Source organism: Phalangium opilio, unplaced genomic scaffold (genome assembly GCF_054372755.1).
Source record: "Phalangium opilio isolate 3A_F unplaced genomic scaffold, DU_Popi_V2 ptg000077l_1, whole genome shotgun sequence".
Taxonomy (NCBI): domain Eukaryota; kingdom Metazoa; phylum Arthropoda; class Arachnida; order Opiliones; family Phalangiidae; genus Phalangium; species Phalangium opilio.
In genome coordinates, this window is record NW_028324185.1 from 10,526,410 (window position 1) to 10,536,418 (window position 10,009).

Genomic DNA, 10,009 nt, shown 5'->3' on the forward strand with positions numbered 1-10,009 from the left:
TACGTATCGATGGTGTAGTTGTTATCACTTCCGCCTATCACGCGGAAGGTCCCAGGTTCGAGACCTGGTAGATACACGTTTTGATCATAGTGATTGGGCATAAAAATAAGCTAGATCTCTTGAAAAACTCAGAATTACTACGTATCTATGGTGTAGTGGTTATCACTTCCGCCTAACACGCGGAAGGTCCCAGGTTCGAGACCTGGTAGATACATGTTTTGACCCTAGTGATTGGGCATAAAAATAAGCTAGATCTCTTGAAAAACTCAGAATTACTACGTATCGATGGTTTAGTTACGTATCTATGGTGTAGTGGTTATCACGTCCGCTTCACACGCGGAAGGTCCCAGGTTCGAGCCCTGGTAGATACAAGTCTTGACCATCGTGATTGGGAATAAAAATAAGCTAGATCTCTTGAAAAACCCAGAATTACTACGTATCTACGTGTAGTTACGTATCGATAGTGTAGTGGTTATCACGCCCGCCTATCACGCGGAAGGTCCCAGGTTCGAGACCTGGTAGATACACGTTTTGACCATAGTGATTGGGCATAAAAATAAGCTAGATCTCTTGAAAAACTCAGAATTACTACGTATCTATGGTGTAGTGGTTATCACGTCCGCCTAACACGCGGAAGGTCCCAGGTTCGAGCCCTGGTAGATACAAGTTTTGACCATCGTGATTGGGCATAAAAATAAGCTAGATATCTTGAAAAACCCAGAATTAGTACGTATCTACGTGTAGTAACGTATCGATGGTGTAGTGGTTATCATTTCCGCCTAACACGCGGAAGGTCCCATTTTCGAGACCTGGTAGATACATGTTTTGACCATAGTGGTTGGGCATAAAAATAAGCTAGATCGCTTGAAAAACTCAGAATTACTACGTATCGATGGTTTAGTTACGTATCTATGGTGTAGTGGTTATCACGTCCGCTTCACACGCGGAAGGTCCCAGGTTCGAGCCCTGGTAGATAGAAGTTTTGACCATCGTGATTGGGCATAAAAATAAGCTAGATCTCTTGAAAAACCCAGAATTACTACGTATCTACGTGTAGTTACGTATCGATGGTGTAGTTGTTATCACTTCCGCCTATCACGCGGAAGGTCCCAGGTTCGAGACCTGGTAGATACACGTTTTGATCATAGTGATTGGGCATAAAAATAAGCTAGATCTCTTGAAAAACTCAGAATTACTACGTATCTATGGTGTAGTGGTTATCACTTCCGCCTATCACGCGGAAGGTCCCAGGTTCGAGACCTGGTAGATACATGTTTTGACCATAGTGATTGGGCATAAAAATAAGCTAGATCTCTTGAAAAACTCAGAATTACTACGTATCTATGGTGTAGTGGTTATCACGTCCGCTTCAAACGCGGAAGGTCCCAGGTTCGAGCCCTGGTAGATACAAGTTTTGACCATCGTGATTGGGCATAAAAATAAGCTAGATCTCTTGAAAAACCCAGAATTACTACGTATCTACGTGTAGTTACGTATCGATGGTGTAGTGGTTATCACGTCCGACTATCACGCGGAAGGTCCCAGGTTCGAGACCTGGTAGATACACGTTTTGATCATAGTGATTGGGCATAAAAATAAGCTAGATCTCTTGAAAAACTCAGAATTACTACGTATCTATGGTGTAGTGGTTATCACGTCCGCCTAACACGCGGAAGGTCCCAGGTTCGAGCCCTGGTAGATACAAGTTTTGACCATCGTGATTGGGCATAAAAATAAGCTAGATCTCTTGAAAAACCCAGAATTACTACGTATCTACGGTGTAGTTACGTATCTATGGTGTAGTGGTTATCACGTCCGCTTCACACGCGGAAGGTCCCAGGTTCGAGCCCTGGTAGATACAAGTTTTGACCATTGTGATTGGGCATAAAAATAAGCTAGATCTCTTGAAAAACCCAGAATTACTACGTATCGATGGTTTAGTTACGTATCTATGGTGTAGTGGTTATCACGTCCGCTTCACACGCGGAAGGTCCCAGGTTCGAGCCCTGGTAGATACAAGTTTTGACCATCGTGATTGGGCATAAAAATAAGCTAGATCTCTTGAAAAACCCAGAATTACTACGTATCTACGTGTAGTTACGTATCGATGGTGTAGTGGTTATCACTTCCGCCTAACACGCGGAAGGTCCCAGGTTCGAGACCTGGTAGATACACGTTTTGATCATAGTGATTGGGCATAAAAATAAGCTAGATCTCTTGAAAAACCCAGAATTACTACGTATCTACGGTGTAGTTACGTATCTATGGTGTAGTGGTTATCAGGTCCGCTTCACACGCGGAAGGTCCCAGGTTCGAGCCCTGGTATATACAAGTTTTGACCATCGTGATTGGGCATAAAAATAAGCTAGATCTCTTGAAAAACCCAGAATTACTACGTATCTACGTGTAGTTACGTATCGATGGTGTAGTGGTTATCACTTCCGCCTAACACGCGGAAGGTCCCAGGTTTGAGACCTGGTAGATACATGTTTTGACCATAGTGGTTGGGCATAAAAATAAGCTAGATCGCTTGAAAAACTCAGAATTACTACGTATCGATGGTTTAGTTACGTATCTATGGTGTAGTGGTTATCACGTCCGCTTCACACGCGGAAGGTCCCAGGTTCGAGCCCTGGTAGATACAAGTTTTGACCATCGTGATTGGGCATAAAAATAAGCTAGATCTCTTGAAAAACCCAGAATTACTACGTATCTACGTGTAGTTACGTATCGATGGTGTAGTGGTTATCACTTCCGCCTAACACGCGGAAGGTCCCAGGTTCGAGACCTGGTAGATACATGTTTTGACCCTAGTGATTGGGCATAAAAATAAGCTAGATCTCTTGAAAAACTCAGAATTACTACGTATCGATGGTTTAGTTACGTATCTATGGTGTAGTGGTTATCACGTCCGCTTCACACGCGGAAGGTCCCAGGTTCGAGCCCTGGTAGATACAAGTCTTGACCATCGTGATTGGGAATAAAAATAAGCTAGATCTCTTGAAAAACCCAGAATTACTACGTATCTACGTGTAGTTACTTATCGATAGTGTAGTGGTTATCACGTCCGCCTATCACGCGGAAGGTCCCAGGTTCGAGACCTGGTAGATACACGTTTTGACCATAGTGATTGGGCATAAAAATAAGCTAGATCTCTTGAAAAACTCAGAATTACTACGTATCCATGGTGTAGTGGTTATCACGTCCGCCTAACACGCGGAAGGTCCCAGGTTCGAGCCCTGGTAGATACAAGTTTTGACCATCGTGATTGGGCATAAAAATAAGCTAGATATCTTGAAAAACCCAGAATTAGTACGTATCTACGTGTAGTAACGTATCGATGGTGTAGTGGTTATCACTTCCGCCTAACACGCGGAAGGTCCCATTTTCGAGACCTGGTAGATACATGTTTTGACCATAGTGGTTGGGCATAAAAATAAGCTAGATCGCTTGAAAAACTCAGAATTACTACGTATCGATGGTTTAGTTACGTATCTATGGTGTAGTGGTTATCACGTCCGCTTCACACGCGGAAGGTCCCAGGTTCGAGCCCTGGTAGATAGAAGTTTTGACCATCGTGATTGGGCATAAAAATAAGCTAGATCTCTTGAAAAACCCAGAATTACTACGTATCTACGTGTAGTTACGTATCGATGGTGTAGTTGTTATCACTTCCGCCTATCACGCGGAAGGTCCCAGGTTCGAGACCTGGTAGATACACGTTTTGATCATAGTGATTGGGCATAAAAATAAGCTAGATCTCTTGAAAAACTCAGAATTACTACGTATCTATGGTGTAGTGGTTATCACTTCCGCCTAACACGCGGAAGGTCCCAGGTTCGAGACCTGGTAGATACATGTTTTGACCCTAGTGATTGGGCATAAAAATAAGCTAGATCTCTTGAAAAACTCAGAATTACTACGTATCGATGGTTTAGTTACGTATCTATGGTGTAGTGGTTATCACGTCCGCTTCACACGCGGAAGGTCCCAGGTTCGAGCCCTGGTAGATACAAGTCTTGACCATCGTGATTGGGAATAAAAATAAGCTAGATCTCTTGAAAAACCCAGAATTACTACGTATCTACGTGTAGTTACGTATCGATAGTGTAGTGGTTATCACGTCCGCCTATCACGCGGAAGGTCCCAGGTTCGAGACCTGGTAGATACACGTTTTGACCATAGTGATTGGGCATAAAAATAAGCTAGATCTCTTGAAAAACTCAGAATTACTACGTATCTATGGTGTAGTGGTTATCACGTCCGCCTAACACGCGGAAGGTCCCAGGTTCGAGCCCTGGTAGATACAAGTTTTGACCATCGTGATTGGGCATAAAAATAAGCTAGATATCTTGAAAAACCCAGAATTAGTACGTATCTACGTGTAGTAACGTATCGATGGTGTAGTGGTTATCATTTCCGCCTAACACGCGGAAGGTCCCATTTTCGAGACCTGGTAGATACATGTTTTGACCATAGTGGTTGGGCATAAAAATAAGCTAGATCGCTTGAAAAACTCAGAATTACTACGTATCGATGGTTTAGTTACGTATCTATGGTGTAGTGGTTATCACGTCCGCTTCACACGCGGAAGGTCCCAGGTTCGAGCCCTGGTAGATAGAAGTTTTGACCATCGTGATTGGGCATAAAAATAAGCTAGATCTCTTGAAAAACCCAGAATTACTACGTATCTACGTGTAGTTACGTATCGATGGTGTAGTTGTTATCACTTCCGCCTATCACGCGGAAGGTCCCAGGTTCGAGACCTGGTAGATACACGTTTTGATCATAGTGATTGGGCATAAAAATAAGCTAGATCTCTTGAAAAACTCAGAATTACTACGTATCTATGGTGTAGTGGTTATCACTTCCGCCTATCACGCGGAAGGTCCCAGGTTCGAGACCTGGTAGATACATGTTTTGACCATAGTGATTGGGCATAAAAATAAGCTAGATCTCTTGAAAAACTCAGAATTACTACGTATCTATGGTGTAGTGGTTATCACGTCCGCTTCAAACGCGGAAGGTCCCAGGTTCGAGCCCTGGTAGATACAAGTTTTGACCATCGTGATTGGGCATAAAAATAAGCTAGATCTCTTGAAAAACCCAGAATTACTACGTATCTACGTGTAGTTACGTATCGATGGTGTAGTGGTTATCACGTCCGACTATCACGCGGAAGGTCCCAGGTTCGAGACCTGGTAGATACACGTTTTGATCATAGTGATTGGGCATAAAAATAAGCTAGATCTCTTGAAAAACTCAGAATTACTACGTATCTATGGTGTAGTGGTTATCACGTCCGCCTAACACGCGGAAGGTCCCAGGTTCGAGCCCTGGTAGATACAAGTTTTGACCATCGTGATTGGGCATAAAAATAAGCTAGATCTCTTGAAAAACCCAGAATTACTACGTATCTACGGTGTAGTTACGTATCTATGGTGTAGTGGTTATCACGTCCGCTTCACACGCGGAAGGTCCCAGGTTCGAGCCCTGGTAGATACAAGTTTTGACCATTGTGATTGGGCATAAAAATAAGCTAGATCTCTTGAAAAACCCAGAATTACTACGTATCTACGTGTAGTTACGTATCGATGGTGTAGTGGTTATCACGTCCGCTTCAACGCGGAAGGTCCCAGGTTCGAGCCCTGGTATATACAAGTTTTGACCATCGTGATTGGGCATAAAAATAAGCTAGATCTCTTGAAAAACCCAGAATTACTACGTATCTACGTGTAGTTACGTATCGATGGTGTAGTGGTTATCACTTCCGCCTAACACGCGGAAGGTCCCAGGTTCGAGACCTGGTAGATACATGTTTTGACCATAGTGATTGGGCATAAAAATAAGCTAGATCTCTTGAAAAACTCAGAATTACTACGTATCGATGGTTTAGTTACGTATCTATGGTGTAGTGGTTATCACGTCCGCTTCACACGCGGAAGGTCCCAGGTTCGAGCCCTGGTAGATACAAGTTTTGACCATCGTGATTGGGCATAAAAATAAGCTAGATCTCTTGAAAAACCCAGAATTACTACGTATCTACGTGTAGTTACGTATCGATGGTGTAGTGGTTATCACGTCCGCCTATCACGCGGAAGGTCCCAGGTTCGAGACCTGGTAGATACACGTTTTGATCATAGTGATTGGGCATAAAAATAAGCTAGATCTCTTGAAAAACCCAAAATTACTACGTATCTACGGTGTAGTTACGTATCTATGGTGTAGTGGTTATCAGGTCCGCTTCACACGCGGAAGGTCCCAGGTTCGAGCCCTGGTAGATACAAGTTTTGACCATTGTGATTGGGCATAAAAATAAGCTAGATCTCTTGAAAAACCCAGAATTACTACGTACCTACGTGTAGTTACGTATCGATGGTGTAGTGGTTATCACGTCCGCTTCAACGCGGAAGGTCCCAGGTTCGAGCCCTGGTATATACAAGTTTTGACCATCGTGATTGGGCATAAAAATAAGCTAGATCTCTTGAAAAACCCAGAATTACTACGTATCTACGTGTAGTTACGTATCGATGGTGTAGTGGTTATCACTTCCGCCTAACACGCGGAAGGTCCCAGGTTTGAGACTTGGTAGATACATGTTTTGACCATAGTGGTTGGGCATAAAAATAAGCTAGATCGCTTGAAAAACTCAGAATTACTACGTATCGATGGTTTAGTTACGTATCTATGGTGTAGTGGTTATCACGTCCGCTTCACACGCGGAAGGTCCCAGGTTCGAGCCCTGGTAGATACAAGTTTTGACCATCGTGATTGGGCATAAAAATAAGCTAGATCTCTTGAAAAACCCAGAATTACTACGTATCTACGTGTAGTTACGTATCGATGGTGTAGTGGTTATCACTTCCGCCTAACACGCGGAAGGTCCCAGGTTCGAGACCTGGTAGATACATGTTTTGACCCTAGTGATTGGGCATAAAAATAAGCTAGATCTCTTGAAAAACTCAGAATTACTACGTATCGATGGTTTAGTTACGTATCTATGGTGTAGTGGTTATCACGTCCGCTTCACACGCGGAAGGTCCCAGGTTCGAGCCCTGGTAGATACAAGTCTTGACCATCGTGATTGGGAATAAAAATAAGCTAGATCTCTTGAAAAACCCAGAATTACTACGTATCTACGTGTAGTTACGTATCGATAGTGTAGTGGTTATCACGTCCGCCTATCAAGCGGAAGGTCCCAGGTTCGAGACCTGGTAGATACACGTTTTGACCATAGTGATTGGGCATAAAAATAAGCTAGATCTCTTGAAAAACTCAGAATTACTACGTATCTATGGTGTAGTGGTTATCACGTCCGCCTAACACGCGGAAGGTCCCAGGTTCGAGCCCTGGTAGATACAAGTTTTGACCATCGTGATTGGGCATAAAAATAAGCTAGATATCTTGAAAAACCCAGAATTAGTACGTATCTACGTGTAGTAACGTATCGATGGTGTAGTGGTTATCATTTCCGCCTAACACGCGGAAGGTCCCATTTTCGAGACCTGGTAGATACATGTTTTGACCATAGTGGTTGGGCATAAAAATAAGCTAGATCGCTTGAAAAACTCAGAATTACTACGTATCGATGGTTTAGTTACGTATCTATGGTGTAGTGGTTATCACGTCCGCTTCACACGCGGAAGGTCCCAGGTTCGAGCCCTGGTAGATAGAAGTTTTGACCATCGTGATTGGGCATAAAAATAAGCTAGATCTCTTGAAAAACCCAGAATTACTACGTATCTACGTGTAGTTACGTATCGATGGTGTAGTTGTTATCACTTCCGCCTATCACGCGGAAGGTCCCAGGTTCGAGACCTGGTAGATACACGTTTTGATCATAGTGATTGGGCATAAAAATAAGCTAGATCTCTTGAAAAACTCAGAATTACTACGTATCTATGGTGTAGTGGTTATCACTTCCGCCTATCACGCGGAAGGTCCCAGGTTCGAGACCTGGTAGATACATGTTTTGACCATAGTGATTGGGCATAAAAATAAGCTAGATCTCTTGAAAAACTCAGAATTACTACGTATCTATGGTGTAGTGGTTATCACGTCCGCTTCAAACGCGGAAGGTCCCAGGTTCGAGCCCTGGTAGATACAAGTTTTGACCATCGTGATTGGGCATAAAAATAAGCTAGATCTCTTGAAAAACCCAGAATTACTACGTATCTACGTGTAGTTACGTATCGATGGTGTAGTGGTTATCACGTCCGACTATCACGCGGAAGGTCCCAGGTTCGAGACCTGGTAGATACACGTTTTGATCATAGTGATTGGGCATAAAAATAAGCTAGATCTCTTGAAAAACTCAGAATTACTACGTATCTATGGTGTAGTGGTTATCACGTCCGCCTAACACGCGGAAGGTCCCAGGTTCGAGCCCTGGTAGATACAAGTTTTGACCATCGTGATTGGGCATAAAAATAAGCTAGATCTCTTGAAAAACCCAGAATTACTACGTATCTACGGTGTAGTTACGTATCTATGGTGTAGTGGTTATCACGTCCGCTTCACACGCGGAAGGTCCCAGGTTCGAGCCCTGGTAGATACAAGTTTTGACCATTGTGATTGGGCATAAAAATAAGCTAGATCTCTTGAAAAACCCAGAATTACTACGTATCTACGTGTAGTTACGTATCGATGGTGTAGTGGTTATCACGTCCGCTTCAACGCGGAAGGTCCCAGGTTCGAGCCCTGGTATATACAAGTTTTGACCATCGTGATTGGGCATAAAAATAAGCTAGATCTCTTGAAAAACCCAGAATTACTACGTATCTACGTGTAGTTACGTATCGATGGTGTAGTGGTTATCACTTCCGCCTAACACGCGGAAGGTCCCAGGTTCGAGACCTGGTAGATACATGTTTTGACCATAGTGATTGGGCATAAAAATAAGCTAGATCTCTTGAAAAACTCAGAATTACTACGTATCGATGGTTTAGTTACGTATCTATGGTGTAGTGGTTATCACGTCCGCTTCACACGCGGAAGGTCCCAGGTTCGAGCCCTGGTAGATACAAGTTTTGACCATCGTGATTGGGCATAAAAATAAGCTAGATCTCTTGAAAAACCCAGAATTACTACGTATCTACGTGTAGTTACGTATCGATGGTGTAGTGGTTATCACGTCCGCCTATCACGCGGAAGGTCCCAGGTTCGAGACCTGGTAGATACACGTTTTGATCATAGTGATTGGGCATAAAAATAAGCTAGATCTCTTGAAAAACCCAAAATTACTACGTATCTACGGTGTAGTTACGTATCTATGGTGTAGTGGTTATCAGGTCCGCTTCACACGCGGAAGGTCCCAGGTTCGAGCCCTGGTAGATACAAGTTTTGACCATTGTGATTGGGCATAAAAATAAGCTAGATCTCTTGAAAAACCCAGAATTACTACGTACCTACGTGTAGTTACGTATCGATGGTGTAGTGGTTATCACGTCCGCTTCAACGCGGAAGGTCCCAGGTTCGAGCCCTGGTATATACAAGTTTTGACCATCGTGATTGGGCATAAAAATAAGCTAGATCTCTTGAAAAACCCAGAATTACTACGTATCTACGTGTAGTTACGTATCGATGGTGTAGTGGTTATCACTTCCGCCTAACACGCGGAAGGTCCCAGGTTTGAGACTTGGTAGATACATGTTTTGACCATAGTGGTTGGGCATAAAAATAAGCTAGATCGCTTGAAAAACTCAGAATTACTACGTATCGATGGTTTAGTTACGTATCTATGGTGTAGTGGTTATCACGTCCGCTTCACACGCGGAAGGTCCCAGGTTCGAGCCCTGGTAGATACAAGTTTTGACCATCGTGATTGGGCATAAAAATAAGCTAGATCTCTTGAAAAACCCAGAATTACTACGTATCTACGTGTAGTTACGTATCGATGGTGTAGTGGTTATCACTTCCGCCTAACACGCGGAAGGTCCCAGGTTCGAGACCTGGTAGATACATGTTTTGACCCTAGTGATTGGGCATAAAAATAAGCTAGATCTCTTGA

At 43.3% G+C, this 10,009-nt stretch overlaps 49 non-coding genes across 49 annotated transcripts; all 49 read left to right on the plus strand.

The window, feature by feature from the left end:
• The first annotated feature begins 3 nt into the window (after positions 1-3).
• On the plus strand, positions 4-76 carry TRNAD-AUC (transfer RNA aspartic acid (anticodon AUC)). The gene has a single exon. It is a non-coding gene; the product is annotated as a tRNA-Asp (tRNA).
• Positions 77-141: 65 nt separating this feature from the next.
• TRNAV-AAC (transfer RNA valine (anticodon AAC)) lies at positions 142-214 on the plus strand. The gene has a single exon. It is a non-coding gene; the product is annotated as a tRNA-Val (tRNA).
• An 84-nt stretch (positions 215-298) lies between these two features.
• Positions 299-371, plus strand: TRNAV-CAC (transfer RNA valine (anticodon CAC)). The gene has a single exon. It is a non-coding gene; the product is annotated as a tRNA-Val (tRNA).
• Positions 372-454: 83 nt separating this feature from the next.
• Positions 455-527, plus strand: TRNAD-AUC (transfer RNA aspartic acid (anticodon AUC)). Its single transcript has one exon. It is a non-coding gene; the product is annotated as a tRNA-Asp (tRNA).
• A 65-nt stretch (positions 528-592) lies between these two features.
• TRNAV-AAC (transfer RNA valine (anticodon AAC)) lies at positions 593-665 on the plus strand. The gene has a single exon. It is a non-coding gene; the product is annotated as a tRNA-Val (tRNA).
• Positions 666-905: 240 nt separating this feature from the next.
• Positions 906-978, plus strand: TRNAV-CAC (transfer RNA valine (anticodon CAC)). Its single transcript has one exon. It is a non-coding gene; the product is annotated as a tRNA-Val (tRNA).
• An 83-nt stretch (positions 979-1,061) lies between these two features.
• Positions 1,062-1,134, plus strand: TRNAD-AUC (transfer RNA aspartic acid (anticodon AUC)). Its single transcript has one exon. It is a non-coding gene; the product is annotated as a tRNA-Asp (tRNA).
• A 65-nt stretch (positions 1,135-1,199) lies between these two features.
• Positions 1,200-1,272, plus strand: TRNAD-AUC (transfer RNA aspartic acid (anticodon AUC)). Its single transcript has one exon. It is a non-coding gene; the product is annotated as a tRNA-Asp (tRNA).
• Positions 1,273-1,337: 65 nt separating this feature from the next.
• On the plus strand, positions 1,338-1,410 carry TRNAL-CAA (transfer RNA leucine (anticodon CAA)). Its single transcript has one exon. It is a non-coding gene; the product is annotated as a tRNA-Leu (tRNA).
• Positions 1,411-1,493: 83 nt separating this feature from the next.
• On the plus strand, positions 1,494-1,566 carry TRNAD-AUC (transfer RNA aspartic acid (anticodon AUC)). Its single transcript has one exon. It is a non-coding gene; the product is annotated as a tRNA-Asp (tRNA).
• A 65-nt stretch (positions 1,567-1,631) lies between these two features.
• Positions 1,632-1,704, plus strand: TRNAV-AAC (transfer RNA valine (anticodon AAC)). Its single transcript has one exon. It is a non-coding gene; the product is annotated as a tRNA-Val (tRNA).
• Positions 1,705-1,788: 84 nt separating this feature from the next.
• Positions 1,789-1,861, plus strand: TRNAV-CAC (transfer RNA valine (anticodon CAC)). Its single transcript has one exon. It is a non-coding gene; the product is annotated as a tRNA-Val (tRNA).
• Positions 1,862-1,945: 84 nt separating this feature from the next.
• Positions 1,946-2,018, plus strand: TRNAV-CAC (transfer RNA valine (anticodon CAC)). Its single transcript has one exon. It is a non-coding gene; the product is annotated as a tRNA-Val (tRNA).
• Positions 2,019-2,258: 240 nt separating this feature from the next.
• Positions 2,259-2,331, plus strand: TRNAV-CAC (transfer RNA valine (anticodon CAC)). The gene has a single exon. It is a non-coding gene; the product is annotated as a tRNA-Val (tRNA).
• A 240-nt stretch (positions 2,332-2,571) lies between these two features.
• TRNAV-CAC (transfer RNA valine (anticodon CAC)) lies at positions 2,572-2,644 on the plus strand. Its single transcript has one exon. It is a non-coding gene; the product is annotated as a tRNA-Val (tRNA).
• A 240-nt stretch (positions 2,645-2,884) lies between these two features.
• TRNAV-CAC (transfer RNA valine (anticodon CAC)) lies at positions 2,885-2,957 on the plus strand. The gene has a single exon. It is a non-coding gene; the product is annotated as a tRNA-Val (tRNA).
• Positions 2,958-3,045: 88 nt separating this feature from the next.
• TRNAD-AUC (transfer RNA aspartic acid (anticodon AUC)) lies at positions 3,046-3,113 on the plus strand. The gene has a single exon. It is a non-coding gene; the product is annotated as a tRNA-Asp (tRNA).
• Positions 3,114-3,178: 65 nt separating this feature from the next.
• Positions 3,179-3,251, plus strand: TRNAV-AAC (transfer RNA valine (anticodon AAC)). The gene has a single exon. It is a non-coding gene; the product is annotated as a tRNA-Val (tRNA).
• Positions 3,252-3,491: 240 nt separating this feature from the next.
• Positions 3,492-3,564, plus strand: TRNAV-CAC (transfer RNA valine (anticodon CAC)). The gene has a single exon. It is a non-coding gene; the product is annotated as a tRNA-Val (tRNA).
• An 83-nt stretch (positions 3,565-3,647) lies between these two features.
• TRNAD-AUC (transfer RNA aspartic acid (anticodon AUC)) lies at positions 3,648-3,720 on the plus strand. Its single transcript has one exon. It is a non-coding gene; the product is annotated as a tRNA-Asp (tRNA).
• Positions 3,721-3,785: 65 nt separating this feature from the next.
• Positions 3,786-3,858, plus strand: TRNAV-AAC (transfer RNA valine (anticodon AAC)). The gene has a single exon. It is a non-coding gene; the product is annotated as a tRNA-Val (tRNA).
• Positions 3,859-3,942: 84 nt separating this feature from the next.
• TRNAV-CAC (transfer RNA valine (anticodon CAC)) lies at positions 3,943-4,015 on the plus strand. The gene has a single exon. It is a non-coding gene; the product is annotated as a tRNA-Val (tRNA).
• An 83-nt stretch (positions 4,016-4,098) lies between these two features.
• Positions 4,099-4,171, plus strand: TRNAD-AUC (transfer RNA aspartic acid (anticodon AUC)). Its single transcript has one exon. It is a non-coding gene; the product is annotated as a tRNA-Asp (tRNA).
• A 65-nt stretch (positions 4,172-4,236) lies between these two features.
• TRNAV-AAC (transfer RNA valine (anticodon AAC)) lies at positions 4,237-4,309 on the plus strand. Its single transcript has one exon. It is a non-coding gene; the product is annotated as a tRNA-Val (tRNA).
• A 240-nt stretch (positions 4,310-4,549) lies between these two features.
• TRNAV-CAC (transfer RNA valine (anticodon CAC)) lies at positions 4,550-4,622 on the plus strand. Its single transcript has one exon. It is a non-coding gene; the product is annotated as a tRNA-Val (tRNA).
• Positions 4,623-4,705: 83 nt separating this feature from the next.
• On the plus strand, positions 4,706-4,778 carry TRNAD-AUC (transfer RNA aspartic acid (anticodon AUC)). The gene has a single exon. It is a non-coding gene; the product is annotated as a tRNA-Asp (tRNA).
• A 65-nt stretch (positions 4,779-4,843) lies between these two features.
• TRNAD-AUC (transfer RNA aspartic acid (anticodon AUC)) lies at positions 4,844-4,916 on the plus strand. Its single transcript has one exon. It is a non-coding gene; the product is annotated as a tRNA-Asp (tRNA).
• A 65-nt stretch (positions 4,917-4,981) lies between these two features.
• TRNAL-CAA (transfer RNA leucine (anticodon CAA)) lies at positions 4,982-5,054 on the plus strand. The gene has a single exon. It is a non-coding gene; the product is annotated as a tRNA-Leu (tRNA).
• Positions 5,055-5,137: 83 nt separating this feature from the next.
• On the plus strand, positions 5,138-5,210 carry TRNAD-AUC (transfer RNA aspartic acid (anticodon AUC)). Its single transcript has one exon. It is a non-coding gene; the product is annotated as a tRNA-Asp (tRNA).
• Positions 5,211-5,275: 65 nt separating this feature from the next.
• Positions 5,276-5,348, plus strand: TRNAV-AAC (transfer RNA valine (anticodon AAC)). Its single transcript has one exon. It is a non-coding gene; the product is annotated as a tRNA-Val (tRNA).
• Positions 5,349-5,432: 84 nt separating this feature from the next.
• On the plus strand, positions 5,433-5,505 carry TRNAV-CAC (transfer RNA valine (anticodon CAC)). Its single transcript has one exon. It is a non-coding gene; the product is annotated as a tRNA-Val (tRNA).
• Positions 5,506-5,900: 395 nt separating this feature from the next.
• TRNAV-CAC (transfer RNA valine (anticodon CAC)) lies at positions 5,901-5,973 on the plus strand. The gene has a single exon. It is a non-coding gene; the product is annotated as a tRNA-Val (tRNA).
• Positions 5,974-6,056: 83 nt separating this feature from the next.
• TRNAD-AUC (transfer RNA aspartic acid (anticodon AUC)) lies at positions 6,057-6,129 on the plus strand. Its single transcript has one exon. It is a non-coding gene; the product is annotated as a tRNA-Asp (tRNA).
• An 84-nt stretch (positions 6,130-6,213) lies between these two features.
• Positions 6,214-6,286, plus strand: TRNAV-CAC (transfer RNA valine (anticodon CAC)). Its single transcript has one exon. It is a non-coding gene; the product is annotated as a tRNA-Val (tRNA).
• A 395-nt stretch (positions 6,287-6,681) lies between these two features.
• TRNAV-CAC (transfer RNA valine (anticodon CAC)) lies at positions 6,682-6,754 on the plus strand. Its single transcript has one exon. It is a non-coding gene; the product is annotated as a tRNA-Val (tRNA).
• Positions 6,755-6,994: 240 nt separating this feature from the next.
• On the plus strand, positions 6,995-7,067 carry TRNAV-CAC (transfer RNA valine (anticodon CAC)). Its single transcript has one exon. It is a non-coding gene; the product is annotated as a tRNA-Val (tRNA).
• Positions 7,068-7,150: 83 nt separating this feature from the next.
• Positions 7,151-7,223, plus strand: TRNAD-AUC (transfer RNA aspartic acid (anticodon AUC)). The gene has a single exon. It is a non-coding gene; the product is annotated as a tRNA-Asp (tRNA).
• A 65-nt stretch (positions 7,224-7,288) lies between these two features.
• On the plus strand, positions 7,289-7,361 carry TRNAV-AAC (transfer RNA valine (anticodon AAC)). Its single transcript has one exon. It is a non-coding gene; the product is annotated as a tRNA-Val (tRNA).
• A 240-nt stretch (positions 7,362-7,601) lies between these two features.
• TRNAV-CAC (transfer RNA valine (anticodon CAC)) lies at positions 7,602-7,674 on the plus strand. The gene has a single exon. It is a non-coding gene; the product is annotated as a tRNA-Val (tRNA).
• Positions 7,675-7,757: 83 nt separating this feature from the next.
• Positions 7,758-7,830, plus strand: TRNAD-AUC (transfer RNA aspartic acid (anticodon AUC)). The gene has a single exon. It is a non-coding gene; the product is annotated as a tRNA-Asp (tRNA).
• Positions 7,831-7,895: 65 nt separating this feature from the next.
• On the plus strand, positions 7,896-7,968 carry TRNAD-AUC (transfer RNA aspartic acid (anticodon AUC)). The gene has a single exon. It is a non-coding gene; the product is annotated as a tRNA-Asp (tRNA).
• Positions 7,969-8,033: 65 nt separating this feature from the next.
• On the plus strand, positions 8,034-8,106 carry TRNAL-CAA (transfer RNA leucine (anticodon CAA)). The gene has a single exon. It is a non-coding gene; the product is annotated as a tRNA-Leu (tRNA).
• An 83-nt stretch (positions 8,107-8,189) lies between these two features.
• Positions 8,190-8,262, plus strand: TRNAD-AUC (transfer RNA aspartic acid (anticodon AUC)). Its single transcript has one exon. It is a non-coding gene; the product is annotated as a tRNA-Asp (tRNA).
• A 65-nt stretch (positions 8,263-8,327) lies between these two features.
• Positions 8,328-8,400, plus strand: TRNAV-AAC (transfer RNA valine (anticodon AAC)). Its single transcript has one exon. It is a non-coding gene; the product is annotated as a tRNA-Val (tRNA).
• Positions 8,401-8,484: 84 nt separating this feature from the next.
• Positions 8,485-8,557, plus strand: TRNAV-CAC (transfer RNA valine (anticodon CAC)). Its single transcript has one exon. It is a non-coding gene; the product is annotated as a tRNA-Val (tRNA).
• A 395-nt stretch (positions 8,558-8,952) lies between these two features.
• On the plus strand, positions 8,953-9,025 carry TRNAV-CAC (transfer RNA valine (anticodon CAC)). Its single transcript has one exon. It is a non-coding gene; the product is annotated as a tRNA-Val (tRNA).
• Positions 9,026-9,108: 83 nt separating this feature from the next.
• TRNAD-AUC (transfer RNA aspartic acid (anticodon AUC)) lies at positions 9,109-9,181 on the plus strand. The gene has a single exon. It is a non-coding gene; the product is annotated as a tRNA-Asp (tRNA).
• An 84-nt stretch (positions 9,182-9,265) lies between these two features.
• Positions 9,266-9,338, plus strand: TRNAV-CAC (transfer RNA valine (anticodon CAC)). The gene has a single exon. It is a non-coding gene; the product is annotated as a tRNA-Val (tRNA).
• A 395-nt stretch (positions 9,339-9,733) lies between these two features.
• TRNAV-CAC (transfer RNA valine (anticodon CAC)) lies at positions 9,734-9,806 on the plus strand. Its single transcript has one exon. It is a non-coding gene; the product is annotated as a tRNA-Val (tRNA).
• Positions 9,807-10,009: the final 203 nt, after the last annotated feature.